At 44.6% G+C, this 15,233-nt stretch overlaps 1 protein-coding gene across 2 annotated transcripts in view; it reads left to right on the top strand.

Annotated features, from left to right (window-relative positions):
• cfap52 (cilia and flagella associated protein 52) overlaps positions 1 to 15,233 on the top strand; it is an 85,431-nt gene that overhangs the window by 60,658 nt on the left and 9,540 nt on the right. The gene's annotated exons all lie outside the window — the stretch shown is intronic.

The raw sequence follows: 15,233 nt of genomic DNA, 5'->3' as shown, positions 1-15,233 counted from the left end.
TTGAATGGGGGTTTGATCGGATGGAATTGCTCCACATGCTCAAGACTCAAGGGATGAGTGCAATTTTTAGAGCCTAGATGGTTGTAGGCTGGTCGTAGTGCCTGCACATTTGGGCAACCAGTGCTTCTGGTGACAGCCAACCGAATCTGCTGCCATCCAGTGTGACACTGACTCTGGTTGTTACCTTCACAAGTGACCTTGTCTCTGCCAACCATTTGTTGTTGAAGCAGACTATGCAAAGATAAGAATTACGAAGGAACCACTTGAAGTTTCAGATTTGAAAGAGGCCCCAAACCTTGTGGCTTCATTCCTGCGACCTCAGAGCAATTATTTTAATTTTCTTTTTCTCTCATGATGTGTGTTTATTTGTTGACCTGGTTGGGTCATTGAATATTTGACGCCACTGCTCAGGCGTTCTTTGTGTGATGAAAATGGCCATGCCACTTTCCTTAAGATGTCTTGGCTGAATACAGTTAACTTGCGCTTCTTGCATTCCGCGATGCAGACTCATCTGGTCTCTATATCTTCGAAGAGGGTCTGCAGATTCTCCTGCACGAAATTGCAGGTCCACCTTCTGCCAGACTTCTCTTGGCCGCTCCGACTCTGTGAAAATCGAAATGCTGTTAAGACACTAGAATGGAAAGGCAGAATAAAGGCATTTATATTAAAAAGAGGAAGAGAGAGCAGTCAGCTAATTTGCTTCAATTCCCAAGCCTCACTCTAAAGGATGATGCTTTTCCCATGCTTTTGAAGTCCTCTGTCCAAATTTTCTGGGGTCCTGGTTGGTTACATTGAAATTATGCTGTCTTTTACACTGATTTTTACAATCTGGCATGGTCAAATGAGCTTCTCAGGAGATGTCAGCATAAGTTCCCTTTGGCCAGATTTGCGTGAATTTTGGCATGCGGTTCAGGAAATTACTGGCCTGTGACTTTGCATCTGACTTAGCATTACCAGTCAGTACTATTACCTGAAGTTTAAAGCATAGCCTGGAGGTCATTTCTTTGATTTTTTTTTAATGAACATTAATACAAATAAATAAATTAGTTTTAGCTAGTTGTAGTCTCTGTAATTGTATGATCTTCAATAATGGTTTCTTGATGATTTGCTAGTTTTTACTTCACATTTTTTGATTTTCTTTATTTGGAAACCTGTTTTTAGAGGTGGCTATGAAAATGGGTATGAAATGGGATTGATGGCTGTGACTAAATACTATTGAACTGCTGTCTATATTTAAACATTTATTATTGCTAGCCTGGAGTTGTGTTTAATAGGAATTCAGACTGAGAATTGTATTGCAATCATCAGAATCATTGAAACAAATTAATTTAATGCATCAAACCAAAACTATTTGAACTGGTTTGACTTAGAGGAATGTTTAAAGTCCCATGGCAAAGATGTACAACAACAACTTGCATTTATATAGCACCATTAAAGTAGTGAAATGTCCCAAGGCTCTTCACTGGAGCGTTATCAAACAGAACTTGGCACTGAACCACATAAAGAGCTATGAGGACAGATTATCAAAAGCTTGATCAAAGAGATAGGTTTTAAGGAGTGTCTTAAGGGAGAGGTAGAGAGACAGAGAGGTTTAGGGATAGAGCTTAGGACTTAGGCAGCTGAAGGCACAGCAGCCAAGGATGGAGCAATTAGATGTGTGGATACGCACACGGCCAGATTTGGAGGAGCGATATAGCTTTTTAAAAAATCCATCATGAGATGTGAGCATCACTGGCAAAGCCAGCATTTGTTGCCCATCCCAAATTGTCCTTGAGAAGGTGGTGGCCTTCTTGAACCACTGTAGTCCATGCAGTGTAGGTATACCTAAAGAGGTGTTAGGGAGGGAGTTCCAGGTGCTTAACCCAGCGACAGTGAAAGAACTGCATTATACTTCCAAGTCAGGATGGTGTATGGCTTGGAGGGGAACCTGCAGGTGGTTTGCGTTCCCATGCGTCTGCTGCCCTTGTCCTTCTACGTGATGGAGGTTGCGGGTTTGGAATGTGCTGTTGAAGGAGCCTTTGCGAGTTGCTGCAGTGCATCTTGTAGATGGTACACTCTACTGCCACTGTGTGCTGGTGGTGGAGAGAGTGAATGGTTAAGGTTGTGAATGGGTGCCAATCAAGTGAGCTGCTTTGTTCTAAACTGTATCGAGCTTCTTGAGTGTTGTTGGAGCTGGACTCATCTAGGCAAGTGGAGAGTATTCCATCACACTCCTGACTTGTGATCTGTAGATGGTGGACAAGCTTTGGGGAGTCAGGAGGTAGGATATTCGCTGCAGAATTCCCAGCCTCTGACCTGCTTTTATAGCCACAGTATTTATGTGGCTGGACCAGTTAAGTACCTTGTCAATGGTACCCCCCAGGATGTGGATGGTTGGGGATTCAGCAATGGTAGTCCTGTTGAACGTCAAGAGGAGATGGTTAGATTCCATCTTGTTGGAGATGGTCATTGCCTGGCACTTGTTTGGTGTGAATGTTACTTGCCACTTCTCAGCCCAAACCTGAATTTTGTACAAGTCTTACTACATGCAGGCACAGACTGCTTGAGTATCTGAGGAGCTGTGAGTGGTATTGAACACTGCAATCTCCACTTCTAACCTGATGATGCAGGGAAGGTCATTGGTGAAGCAGCTGAAAATGGTTAGGCCTAGGCTACTAACCTGAGGAACTACTGCAATGATGTCCTGGGACTGAGATGATTGGCCTCCAACAACCACAACTATCTTCCTTTTTGCTAGGTATGACTCCAACCAGTGGAGTGTATTCCCCTTGATTCCCATTGACTTCAATTTTGCTAGGATTCCTTGATGCCACATGGTCAAATGCTACCTTGATGTTAACGGCAGTCACTCTCACCTTAACCAGACACATCTCTTGTTTCTTTACTTGTCCCATTAGCACTCCCCTTGGCTTTTCACCATGAAACCTTTTGTCGTTTAATCTCTCCTGCCCTCCATCATATTGCAGACCTTCCCTTTTGTTCTTCTTTCCCCCTCTCCCCTTTCACTTGCTCAAAACCTATTACATTTCTAACTTTTGCCAGTTTTGATGAAAGGTCACACAGACCTGAAACGTGAACTCTGTTTTTCTCTCCACAGATGCTGACTGACCTGCTGAGTATTTCCAGCATTTTCTGTTCTTGTATCAGATATCCAGTATCCGCACGATTTTGCTTTTGCACTCTCACCTCGTGAATTCAGCGTTTTTGTCCATGCTTGGACCAAAGCTGTAATGAGGCCTGCAGCCGAGTGGCGTTGGTAAAACTCAAACTAAGCCACCAGTGAGCAGGTTATTGCTGAGTCAGTGCCACTTGACAGCACTGTCACTTTCCATTACTTTTTTGATGATTGAGAGTAGATTGATGGGGCGGTAATTGGCCAGATATGATTTGTCCTGCCTTTTGTTGACAGGACATACCTGGCAATTTTCCACATTGTCTGGTAGATGCCAGTGCTGTGGCTGTACATGGAACAGCCTGGGTGGCTAGTTCTTGAGCACAGGTCTCCACTACTACAACCAGGATGTTGTAAGGGCCCAGAGCCTTTAACGTATCCAATGTCTTCAGCTGTTTCTAGATATTACGTGGAGTGAATTCAGTTGGCTGAAGAATGGCGTCTTGATGCTAGGGACCTCAGGAGGAGGCCGAGATGGATCATTCACTCAACACTTCTGGCTGAAGATGGGTACAAATGCTTCAGCCTTGACTTTTGCACTGACCTGCTTGGCTCCCACATCATTGAGGATGGGAATGTTTGTGGAGCCTCCTCTTCCGGTTAGTTGTTTATTTGTCCACCACCATTCATGACTGGATTTGTCAGGAGTGCAGAGCTTTGATCTTATCTGTTGGTTGTGGGATGGCTTTGCTCTGTCTATTGCAAGCTGCTTCTGCTGTTTAGCTTGCATGTAACCCTGTGTTGTAGCTTCACCGGGTTGGCACCTCATTTTAGGTATCCTTGGTTCTGCTCCTGGCATGCTGTTTTTCTGGACTCTTCATTGAACCAGTGCTGACCCCTGGCTTGATGACAATGGTAGAGGTACGGATACACCAGGCCATGAGGTTACTGATAGTGGTTGAATACAATTCTGCTGCTGCTGATGACGTTCCGTGCCTCATGGATGCCCAGTTTTGAGTTGCTAGATCTGTTCTGAATCTATCCCATGTAGCACGATGGAGAGTATCCTCAGAGTGAAGACGAGACTTTGTCTCCACAAAGACTTTACATTAATCAGTCCTATCTTTAGACCTAAACTTTATTTTCTGTTTTTTTGAAAGCATTTTTATGAAATAAGTATATAATATATGAACATGGAACAACATTGGGCCTTTTAGCCCCTTGAGCCATTCAATAAGATCATGGCTGATATGTATCCTAACTCCATATACCCATAGCCCTTATACCTGTGGTTAACATAAAAAAAAAATCTCAGATTTAAAATTAGCAAATTGCCTAGCATCAATTGCTGTTTGCAGAAGAGAATTCCAAACTTCTACCATTCTTTGCATGCAGATGTGTTTCCTAGCTTCCCTATTGAAAGATCTGGCTTTAATTTTTAGACTATGCTCCCTAGCTCTAGACTTCTGAACCATCAGAAATAGTTTCTTTCTATCCACCCCCTTAATATCTTGAAAACTTTGATGACCCCTTAACTTTCTAAAGTCTAGGGTATACAACCCGAGTTTCTGTAACCTCTTGACAGCACCCAGGTATCTTTGTGGTAAATCTACACTGCACTTCTTCTAAGGTTAATATAATCCTTCGGAAGATGTGGTACCCAGATCTGCTCACAGCAATCCAGCTGTGGTCTAACAAGGGCTTTGTGTAGCTGTAGTATACCTCTACCCTCATGTATTTTAGTCCTCGAGATATAAAGGCCAGTCATTCCATTAACCTTTTGATTATTTTCTGTAAAAATCCATGATATTTTAATGATTTATATACATGGACCCCGTCACAACCAAGGTGGGAGTAATGCACTGTTAATTTAGACCCATGATTCCACAGGTCATAGCATATCAAATAAAGTTTCCCATCTACCAAAGACTGGCCAAATTAGACACTGTATTTTTCCCCCAGAATAAAGCACACCAAACCAGGTTTCTTTAAACAATAATAACATTAACTATTTATTAGAAAAGAAATAATAGGTCTTAACTACTAACAAGATAAATATATACATGAAAAATCCCTTATTCCCTTAACCCTCTTGAACACGCACGTGCATTCAAAAGGAAATGGTTAACCAGTTTCAAAAGGGGGTCTTGGATTATAACTGTTTCTTAGGAATAGAAGGAATAATAAAAAAAAAAATTGAGGTTCACGTTCTGGTAGGATGTTTTCAGTACAGTGAGGTGTCCCAGAGTTGAATAGTCAGATACCACTTGAAGTCTCTCCAGATGTGGTTGATGAACAGTCTGTGATGTGTCGGTGTTCATGGCAATTTAACTGCAGCATGTCACATAGGTCTTTCATCAGGGCTGTAGCAACAGGTCTGCTTGGGTTGTGAAGCAGCAGTTTAGCAGTAGAAGAATTCTTCAGATTTCAGGATTTTGTTAGAACACAAGAGGCAGCAGGAATCTCACTGGATGCAGAAATTCTTCAGAGACTGGAGGCAACTGGAATCTGCTACCTTTCAAATGCAGGATTCCTTTTCAAGAGATGCGGGTCTCCTTTACAGAGAGAGGTAACACCTTTCTGGGTCTTGTTTCTCTGGCTCCAGACAGGCAAGCAAAGATTTCAAATGCCTGCTCTTTGTCCAATTCACAGGCTTTTAAAGGGTCCAAAGTGAAAAAAGCACCTTCCTGAACATGGTCACGTGTCCAGACGCAGTGTCTCCCCCATGTCACTCAAGCTGCTCTGAAGAAATGTCAAACCCCTGTGATTTCTTTGACACTGCTGACCTTCCTGTCCTTTTACAAGTTTAACTTCCTTTCAAAACACCCATAAAGTTCAATTCTTTGTTCTGAACTTCCTTTCAAAATATTGCTGGAATTCCAGTTATTTTTGCAGGTGTCGTTCACTGAGCAATATCCGTTTCTCAGTTTTTTTTTGAAACACAGAGAAGATCAAGATTTTAGTACAAAAATAAAATCTTTTGTGACATCCCCAAGTTTCTTTGGACCTCCACAGTTTCTAGGTTTTCACCATTTAGAAAGTCCTCTGTTCTATCCTTTTTATGAAAGTGGATGACCTCAGATTTGCCTGCATTGAAATCCATTTGCTACAGTTTAGCCCATTCACTTAATCTATTTGTCTCTTTATCATTTCATGCTTACATCCACACTGCTCACAACGCCACCTATCTTTGTGCCACCGGCACTGGATATGTGGCTTCATATCCCATTATCTAAGTTAATAAATATAGTAAATAGTTGAGGTCCCAAAACAGATCCTTGCAGTACACCACTAGTCACAGTCTGTCAGCTAGAGTACCTGCCCATTACTACTATTGTCCATCTCCAGCTGCTCAGCCAGTTTTCTAACTTGGTCAATAATTTGCCTTCAATTCCAAAAGCTTCAGTGTTAGCTAACAGTCATTTATGAGGGATGTTATCAAATGCCTTCTAGACGTCCTCATAAATAACATCCATAGACATTCCCTTGTTCCCTACTTTAGTCACCTCTTCAAAAAATTCAATCAGGTTGATCAGATGTGGCCTACCCTTCAGAAATCCATGCCGGCTTTCTCTAATCATGGTTGTGCATTGTGCTTACCTACTTCCTTTAAAACTCTGGTATGCAAACTACTTTGTCCTGCGGATTTGTCATGTTTTAGTGCCATTATTTTCTTCATTACTGTTATTTTTCTTAAATTAATTTGGGTGAATCCCCATCCCTGATTCAATATTCTAATTCTAATTCTAATTCTAATTCTAATATTAGTTTCGTTGGGAGTCTGGCATGCTGTTCTCTTCTGCTACTGTTTATAGTCATGCAAATTGTTCAACATGTCTGCCATTTCCTTATTTTCGTTTGCAATATTACCCTTATCAGTTTTCAAGGGGCCCACATTGCCTCTGCCCATCCTTTTTCCCTTTTTTCCCATAATTGTAAAACTCTTTTGTGTTGGTTTTGATATCCTTTAAAAGTTTTTTTTCCTTCCTCCCTTTTTGTAGCTATCTGTTTTGTTATTCTTTGTAAAAGCCTGCTACCCAACCCGAACCCGACGGGACCCGACAACATGTTTCGGGTTCAGGTTGGGTCAGGCCCCTCTTCCAGGTCCGGCTTTCAGGCTTGGGTCGGGTTGGGCCGGGTCTGGTTCGGGCCGGACACACACGGTAAGTGCTCTGCTGGTAAGTATTGAAATTAAAAAACTTACCTGAGCTGGGAGTCCGGGACGAAACTGAGTCTGCGCAGTGAGTGAGTGCCGTCACTATGACATCATCACGTCTGCGCTGCAGCTTCCTGCAGGTTCGGTGTCAGGAAGGTAAGTAAAGGGAAGGTTGGGTCGGGTCGAGTCTGGGTCAGGCTCAGGTCGGGTCGGACTCAGGGCAAAATCGGAGGAACTCGGGCTGGGTCGGGCTCGGGCCCGCTGTGGTTCGGTCGGGTTCGGGTCAGGTTCTTTTCCCTGACCTGAGCAGGCCTTTAATTCTTTGTATCACTCCTAGTTGCCAGGATCTGTAATGGTTTTTGCATTTTTGTATACTTTTTCTTTACTTTTATGTTGTCCTTTACCTCTTTAGTAATTCATTGCTTTTTTTTTGGTAAGTAGAGCTCTTGCCTTTAGGGATATAAACTGGTTCTGTATCCAGTAAATTAAAAACATGTCACTGATCTTCTGTCATTTTAACAGATTTTCCCAGTTTACTGTGAACATTGTGTCTCATCGCATTGAAGTCAGCCTAACCTAAATCTAGAATCTTAGCAGCTGTTTTGCATACCTCCCTTTCCAATGCTGTTAAACTTGTTAACTATTAGATAAATGTAATACTGAAGACTTGTGCTTCAGAACTAGTCATGCCCCTTGCCAAGCTATTCCATGAACAGCTACAACACTGGCATTTACCTGATAAGGTGGAAAATTGCTCAGGAATACCCTGTCCACAAAAAGCAGGACAGATCCAACCCGACCAATTACCGCCCCATCAGTCTACTCTCAATCATCAGTACTGCAGCCGGGATGTTGTCAAAGCCCATAGGCTATGCTGTATCCAGTGCTTTCAGCCGTTTCGTGATATTATGTGAAGTGAATCCAGTTGGCTGATGATAGGCATCTGTAATGCTAGGGACCTCAGGTGGAGGCTGAGATGCATCATACAAAGTCATAGAAGGTGTCATTGGCAGTGCTGTCAAGAAGCACTTATTCAGCAATAACCTGCTCACGGGTGCTCAGTTTGGGTTCCGCCAGGGCCCTTTGGCTCTAGACCTCATTACAGGCTTGGTCCAGAGGCAAGGGGAGAATATCTGCTGTTGACATCAAAGCAGCATTTTCGAGTGTGGCATCAAGGAGTTGTAGCAAAATTGAAATCAGGGAGAAGACTATCCATTGTTTGACGTCATACCTAGCACAAAGGAAGATGGTTGTGGTTGTTGGAGGCCAAACATCTCAGCCCCAGGACATTGTTGCTGGAGTTCCTCAGGGAAGTGGCCTAGGTCCACCCATCTTCAGCTGGTTCATCAATGACCTTCCCTCTATCATATGGTCAGAGGTGGGGATGTTGACTGATGATTTCACAGTTGTTCAGTTTCATTCGCGACTCCTCAGATGCAGAAGCTGTTCATACCCACATGCAGGACCAGGACCTGGACAACATTCAGGCTTGGATTGATAAGTAGCAGACAACATTTGCGCCACACAAGTGCCAGGCAATAATCATCTCCAGCAAGAGAGAATCTAATCATCTTCCCTTGATGTTCAACAGGATTACGATCGCTGAATCCCTAAACATCAACATCCCAGGGGTCACCACTGACCAGAAACTTAACTGAACCAGCTATATAAATACTGTGGCTACAAGAGTAGGTCAGAGGCTGGAAATTTTGCAGTGAGTAACTCACCTCCTGACTCCCCGAAGCCTGTCGGGGGAGACGAGTAAAATCAAGAGGGAGGCGGGGAGTGCCATTCCCGTCGCCTGCCCACCCCTGCTGCAATTTTACGAGCGGCAGCAACGGCAAAAAGTGGCTCATCTGCCCCAAGCCAATTAAGGCCCTTTAGTGGGCAATTAACTGCCACTTAAGGGCCTCCTCCCTCCGCCACTGGTATGTTACCAGCAGCGGACAGGCAGCTCAAAGCCTAAGAAGGCCGCTCAGTAAAACCTGGTGGCCTCCTTGCTGGCTAGGGGCCCTCCTGATCGGGCACCCTGCCCCACAGAGGACCCCCACATGGCACAAGCCAACCCTACTGCACTGCATTCCCCCGCTCCCCACCCTTGCCTTGTCGGGGCCCAGCCAATTGTCCCTGGTGAGGCCCCACACACTTATCCTCATCTCGGGACTGGCATCCCTCTTGCTCCTCTCCCCAGCTGCAGTCTCAGCAGTGGCCACTGCTCAGGGTAGTATTGCTGGGACTGAGAGCTGCTGGCCTGCTGATTGGCCGGCAGCTCTTGGAGGCGGCACGTCCTGCCTCAGGGGGCGGAAGTTCCACCCGAGGCCAATTAAGGGCCTGGGCCACATAAAATCGTAGCATGGCTTCCAGGCCCAGCAGAGGCGGGCTCACCCCTGACTTTTCTGGCTGTTGGGCAGGGCCTCTTGCCCAGCATAAAATTCCAGCCATTACTTTTCTGTCATAAACTAGTTTGCTTAACCTAATCTACATGAAATTTAAAATCTGCATTAGAACCATTTTGCCTTTGTTACATGCTTGTCCAATCTCTGCATTTATATGTTCTAACACTTCATTGCTGCTACCAGGGACCCCATACATAGCTCCCACGACAGTCTCAATTCCTTTTCTATTTCTTAATTCTACACATAAAGTCTGCATTGCCTGATTATCTCTTGTTATATCCTCTCATATCAAAGTGATTTCATCCTTAATCACAACGATTACTCCTTCCTGTCTCCCATTTTCCCTATCTTTCCTGCAGATCTTATAGCCTGTTATATTTAGTTCCCAATCCTGATCATCTTGCAGCCATGTCTTAGTAACGGCCACCATGCCATACCCTCTAAGTTGAATTTTTGCCTGCATATAAGCCACATTAACAATTGAAAAGCTTCACTGATTGCTTATTGTTAAACGTGCTGTGCCTAATGCACATGAATGATGGTTAAATGAGTTGCAACTTTACTTTTCATACTTAAAAAGAAGAAATATACAGTGTGAGCTCAGCACTTTCCTGGACCTCCAAATGTTTATGCTGATTTCCACTGAATTTACGTTCGGACGTATGCTAGTGAGATTCATTGGAGATTTGAGCGTAACTTGACATCAACGAAAATGGGAGCATACTCAAGTCTAGTTTTTGGTTAGTGCCTATGGAGGAAATTCCAGGCCTTCATGTTCTGTAAGCATGTACTCATGGCCGCTGATTCACGTGACAACAAAATTACCAAAATTAATCTCTACTACCCTACAGTTGTTGTTTTCTTTCTCTGTCTCTGTGCAGATTTGTTTTTCTCACTCAATTGATGTGTATCTTAGCTTCCTCCTAACTTTTCCTCTTACTTTTCCTACCTCCTGCTCTACTTCTCTCCCTCTCCATGTCCACTTCTTTCTCTCCCGATGGGCCGATGTGGCTAAACCTATTTGCATGTTTAAACTTCGCTCTCCTTTTTTTTTATTCATTCATGGGATGTGGGCATTGCTGGCTAGGCCAGAATTTATTGCCCATCCCTAATTGCCCTTGAGAAGGCAGTGGTGAGCTGCCTTCTTGAACCGCTGCAGTCCATATGGGGTAGGTACACCCACAGTGCTGTTAGGAAGGGAGTTCCAGGATTTTGACCCAGCAACAGTGAAGGAACGGCGATATAGTTCCAAGTCAGGATGGTGTGTGACTTGGAGGGGAACTTGCAGATGGTAGTGTTCCCATACATTTGCTGCCCTTGTCCTTCTAGTTGGTAGAGGTCCTGGGTTTGGAAGGTGCTGTCTAAGGAGCCTTGGTGCATTGCTGCAGTGCATCTTGTAGATGGTACATACTGCTGCCACTGTGCGTCGGTGGTGGAGGGAGTGAATGGCACCACTTCCATGAACAATCAAGCAGGCTGCTTTGTCCTGGATGGTGTCGAGCTTCTTGAGTGTTGTTGGAGCAGCATCCATCCAGGCAAGTGGAGACTATTCCATCACACTTCTGACTCGTGCCTTGTAGATGGTGGACAGGCTTTGGGGAATCAGGAGATGAGTTACTCGCCACAGGATTCCTAGCCTCTGGCCAGCTCTTGTAGCCATGGTATTTATATGGCTACTCCAGTTCCGTTTCTGGTCAATGGTAACCCCTAGGATGTTGATAATGGGGTATTCAGTGATGGTAATGCCATTGAATGTCATGGGGAGATGGTTAGATTCTCTCTTGTTGGAGATGGTCATTGCCTGGCACTTGTGTGGTGCGAATGTTACTTGCCACTTATCAGCCCAAGCCTGGATATTGCCCAGGTCTTGCTGCATTTCTACACAGACTGCTTCAGTATCTGAGGGGTTGCGAATGGTGCTGAAAATTGTGCAATCATCAGCGAACATCCCCAGTCCTGACCTTATGATTGAAGGAAGGTCATTGATGAAGCAGCTGAAGATGATTGGGCTTAGGACACTACCCTGAGGAACTCCTGCAGTGATGTCCTGGAGCTCAGATGATTGACCTCCAACAACCACAACCACCTTCCTTTGCGTTAGGTATGACTCCAACCAGCAGAGAGTTTTCCCCCTGATTCCCATTGACTCCAGTTTTGCTAGGACTCCTTGATGCCATACTTGGTCAAATGCTGCCTTGATGTCAAGGGCAGTCATTCTCACCTCACCTCTTGAGTTCAGCTCTTTTGTCCATGTTTGAACCAAAGCTGTGTTGAGTTTAGGAGCTGAATGGCCCTGGCAGAACCCAAACTGAGTGTCACTGAGCAGGTTATTGCTAAGCAAGTTCTGCTTGATGGCACTGTTGATGACACCTTCCATAACTTTACTGATGACTGAGAGTAGACTGATGGGGCGGTAATTGGCCGGGTTGGACTTGTCCTACTTTTTGTGTACAGGACATACCTGTGCAATTTTCCACATTGCCGGGTAGATGCCAGTGTTGTAGCTTTACTGGAACAACTTGGCTAGGGGCATGGCAAGTTCAGGAGCATAGGTCTTCAGTACCTTCGCCAGAATATTGTCAGGGCCCATAGCCTTTGCAGTATCCAGTGCCTTCAGTCGTTTCTTGATATCACGCGGAGTGAATCGAATTGGCTGAAGTCTGGCATCTGTGATGCTGGGGATTGCAGTAGGAGGCTGAGATGAATCATCAACTCGGCACTTCTGGCTGAAGATTGTTGCAAATGCTTCAGCCTTATCTTTTGCTCTGATGTGCTGGGCTCCCTCATAATTGAGGATGGTGATATTTGTGGAGACACCTGCACCAGTTCGTTCTTTAATTGTCCACCACCATTCATGGCTGGATGTGGCAGGACTGCAGAGCTTAAAACTGATCCGTTGGTTATGGGATCACTTAGCTGTATCTATTGCATGCTGCTTATGCAGTTTGGCATGCAAATAGTCCTCTGTTGTAGCTTCACCAGGCTGACACCTCATTTTTAGGTATGCCTGGTGCTGCTCCTGGCATGCCCTCCTGCACTCTTCCTTGAACCTATGTTGGTCTCCTGGCTTGATGGTAATGGTAAAGTGGGGGATATGCCAGGCCATGAGGTTATAGATTGTGGTTGTGTACAATTCTGCTGCTGCTGATGGCCCACAGCACCTTATGGATGCCCAGTTTTGCATTGCTAGATCTGTTCGAAATCTGTCCCATTTAGCACGGTGATAGTGCCACACACGGTATCCTCAATGTGAAGGCGGGACTTCATCTCCACAAGGAGTGTGCGGTGGTCACTCCTACCAATACTGTCATGGACAGATGCATCTGCGGCAGGCAGATTGGTGAAGACTAGGTCAAATATGTTTTTCCCTCTTGTTGGTTCCCTCACCACCTGCCACAGGTCCAGTCTAGCAGCTATGTCCTTTAGGACCCGGCCAGCTCGGTCAGTAGTGGTGCTACCGAGCCACCCTTGGTGATGGACATTGAAGTCCCCCACCCAGAGTACATTCTGCACCCTTGCCACCCTCAGTGCTTCCTCCAATTGGTGTTCAACGTGGAGGAGTACTGACTCATCAGCTGAGAGAGGGCAGTAGGTGGTAATCAGCAGGCGGTTTCCTTGTCCATGTTTGACCTGATACCATGAGACTTCATGGGGTCCAGAGTCGTTGTTGACGCCTCCCAGGGCAACTCCCTCCCGACTGTTTACCACTGTGCTTCCACCTCTGCTGGGTCTGACCTGCCGGTGGGACAGGACATACCTGGGGATGGTGATGGTGATGGTGGTGTCTGGACATTGTCTGTAAGGTATGATTCCGTGAGTTGCTTGACTAGTCTGTGGGACACTTTCCCAACTTTGGCACAAGCCCCCAGCTGTTAGTAAGGAGGATCTGCAGGGTCGACAGGTTGTTTCCGGTGCCTTGGTCGATGCCGGGTGGTCCGTCCGGTTTCATTCCTTTTTATTGATTTCGCAGCAGTTAGGTACAACTTTGTTAGATACATCCTTGTACACCTAAACATTTCTCTCCCTCTCCATATCCTGTATTTAAGCTTCTTCCTCTCCCCCTTGTGTATGAACTGTTTTGTTTTTTTCTGTCTCTAAATTTTTGTTTGCCTGCCTCTCTCTTGTGTTTAAACTTGTTCTGACTCTTGCTCTCACTCTTTCCATCTATCTCTGTCTCTCCTAGGCACACCAAGAAGCTCTTGGTAAAGAGTGTGGAGAATTGGGATAAAATCAAAGGGGTGATGGAATGCAAGCTTACAACTGGTGCTCAGCCTGTTTTTCCAACAAATGAATGTAAACATTTGTCTAATTTCAATGGAAGAGCTACAAGGGCTGTGGAGTTACATTAGATTTTGTGTAGCAATTCAGATTAACTGTTAGAGGTCTGGACCATCTATTGCAATCCAATTTGGTGTTGAGCAGCAAGTGGACAAGTTTAAGTACCATCATTTCCACAAACTACCAGGAAGTCATGGTAAAAAATCATGAATACCTGTCCAAGGCAGAAAAAGTGTCTCCTCCTTTCTCCAATTTATGTTCTTCTCCAAAAAAAGATCAAATGTAGCAGCTAGCTGTAGCAGAGAGGAAATAGGTGACAATAATTCACCCTCCTGTAACATAGTCTGTGCTGCTGACTAAAATCACTGTTTCATCCACTTGTTGTCGGCTGAATTTGCTTTCTCTCCTGCTGTCCATGATTATCTTTCTCCACTTGCCTCATTTGCTCCTCTCTCACCAGTCCCCCTTCTCTGACTGTCCATATCTGTTTCACTCACTGGTTACATTTATCCCTTTCCCTCAAATATTTATCTGTTTCTCTTAATGGGCATATTTAACTCATAAACTGCACTTTCCCCTCATCCACATTTGTTTCTTCTTTCCTTGTTGGATTGCATGCTGTTTCCAAGTTGCTGCTGAAACCCAGATCATTTACTAACCCCACAAAGCCAGCTGCTCCTTGCTTGTTGCCGCACTGATTTTAACCGTGGCTCTCGTGCCTTGGTGGTTGTTATTCATGTTACTATTGGTGGATTTAGGATTTATTTTCCAAAAACAGCACAATAAACAGCCTCCATCCTCAAGAACTAAGGAATTTAAACAAGCAAAACCAGATCAGCAACAACTAAGTAGCCACCGACATTATGTGAAGAAATGCATATTTCAAACAGGACTCTCACCCCTGAATTGGAATTTTCATCTAGAAAGAGAGGTGGAAAATAATTATGTTATCTGAATGAAGTGTGTACCATTCTACTTTAGGGGCAGTGTTCTGGTCACTGAAATACAAGTTCAGGAGGTAATCTGTAGAAAAGCTATAATACTATTTCATATTGTTTAGTTTAGTTTAGAGATACAGCACTGAAACAGGCCCTTCGGCCCACCGAGTCTGTGCCGACCATCAACCACCCATTTATACTAATCCTACACTAATCCCATATTCCTACCACATCCCCACCTATCCCTATATTTCCCTACCACCTGCCTATACTAGGGGCAATTTATAATGGCCAATTTACCTACCAACCTGCAAGTCTTTTGGCTTGTGGGAGGAAACCGGAGCATCCGGAGA

The sequence above is a fragment of the Heterodontus francisci genome, chromosome 26, assembly GCF_036365525.1.
Source record: "Heterodontus francisci isolate sHetFra1 chromosome 26, sHetFra1.hap1, whole genome shotgun sequence".
NCBI classification, from domain to species: domain Eukaryota; kingdom Metazoa; phylum Chordata; class Chondrichthyes; order Heterodontiformes; family Heterodontidae; genus Heterodontus; species Heterodontus francisci.
This window is presented reverse-complemented; position numbering and strand designations above follow the sequence as displayed.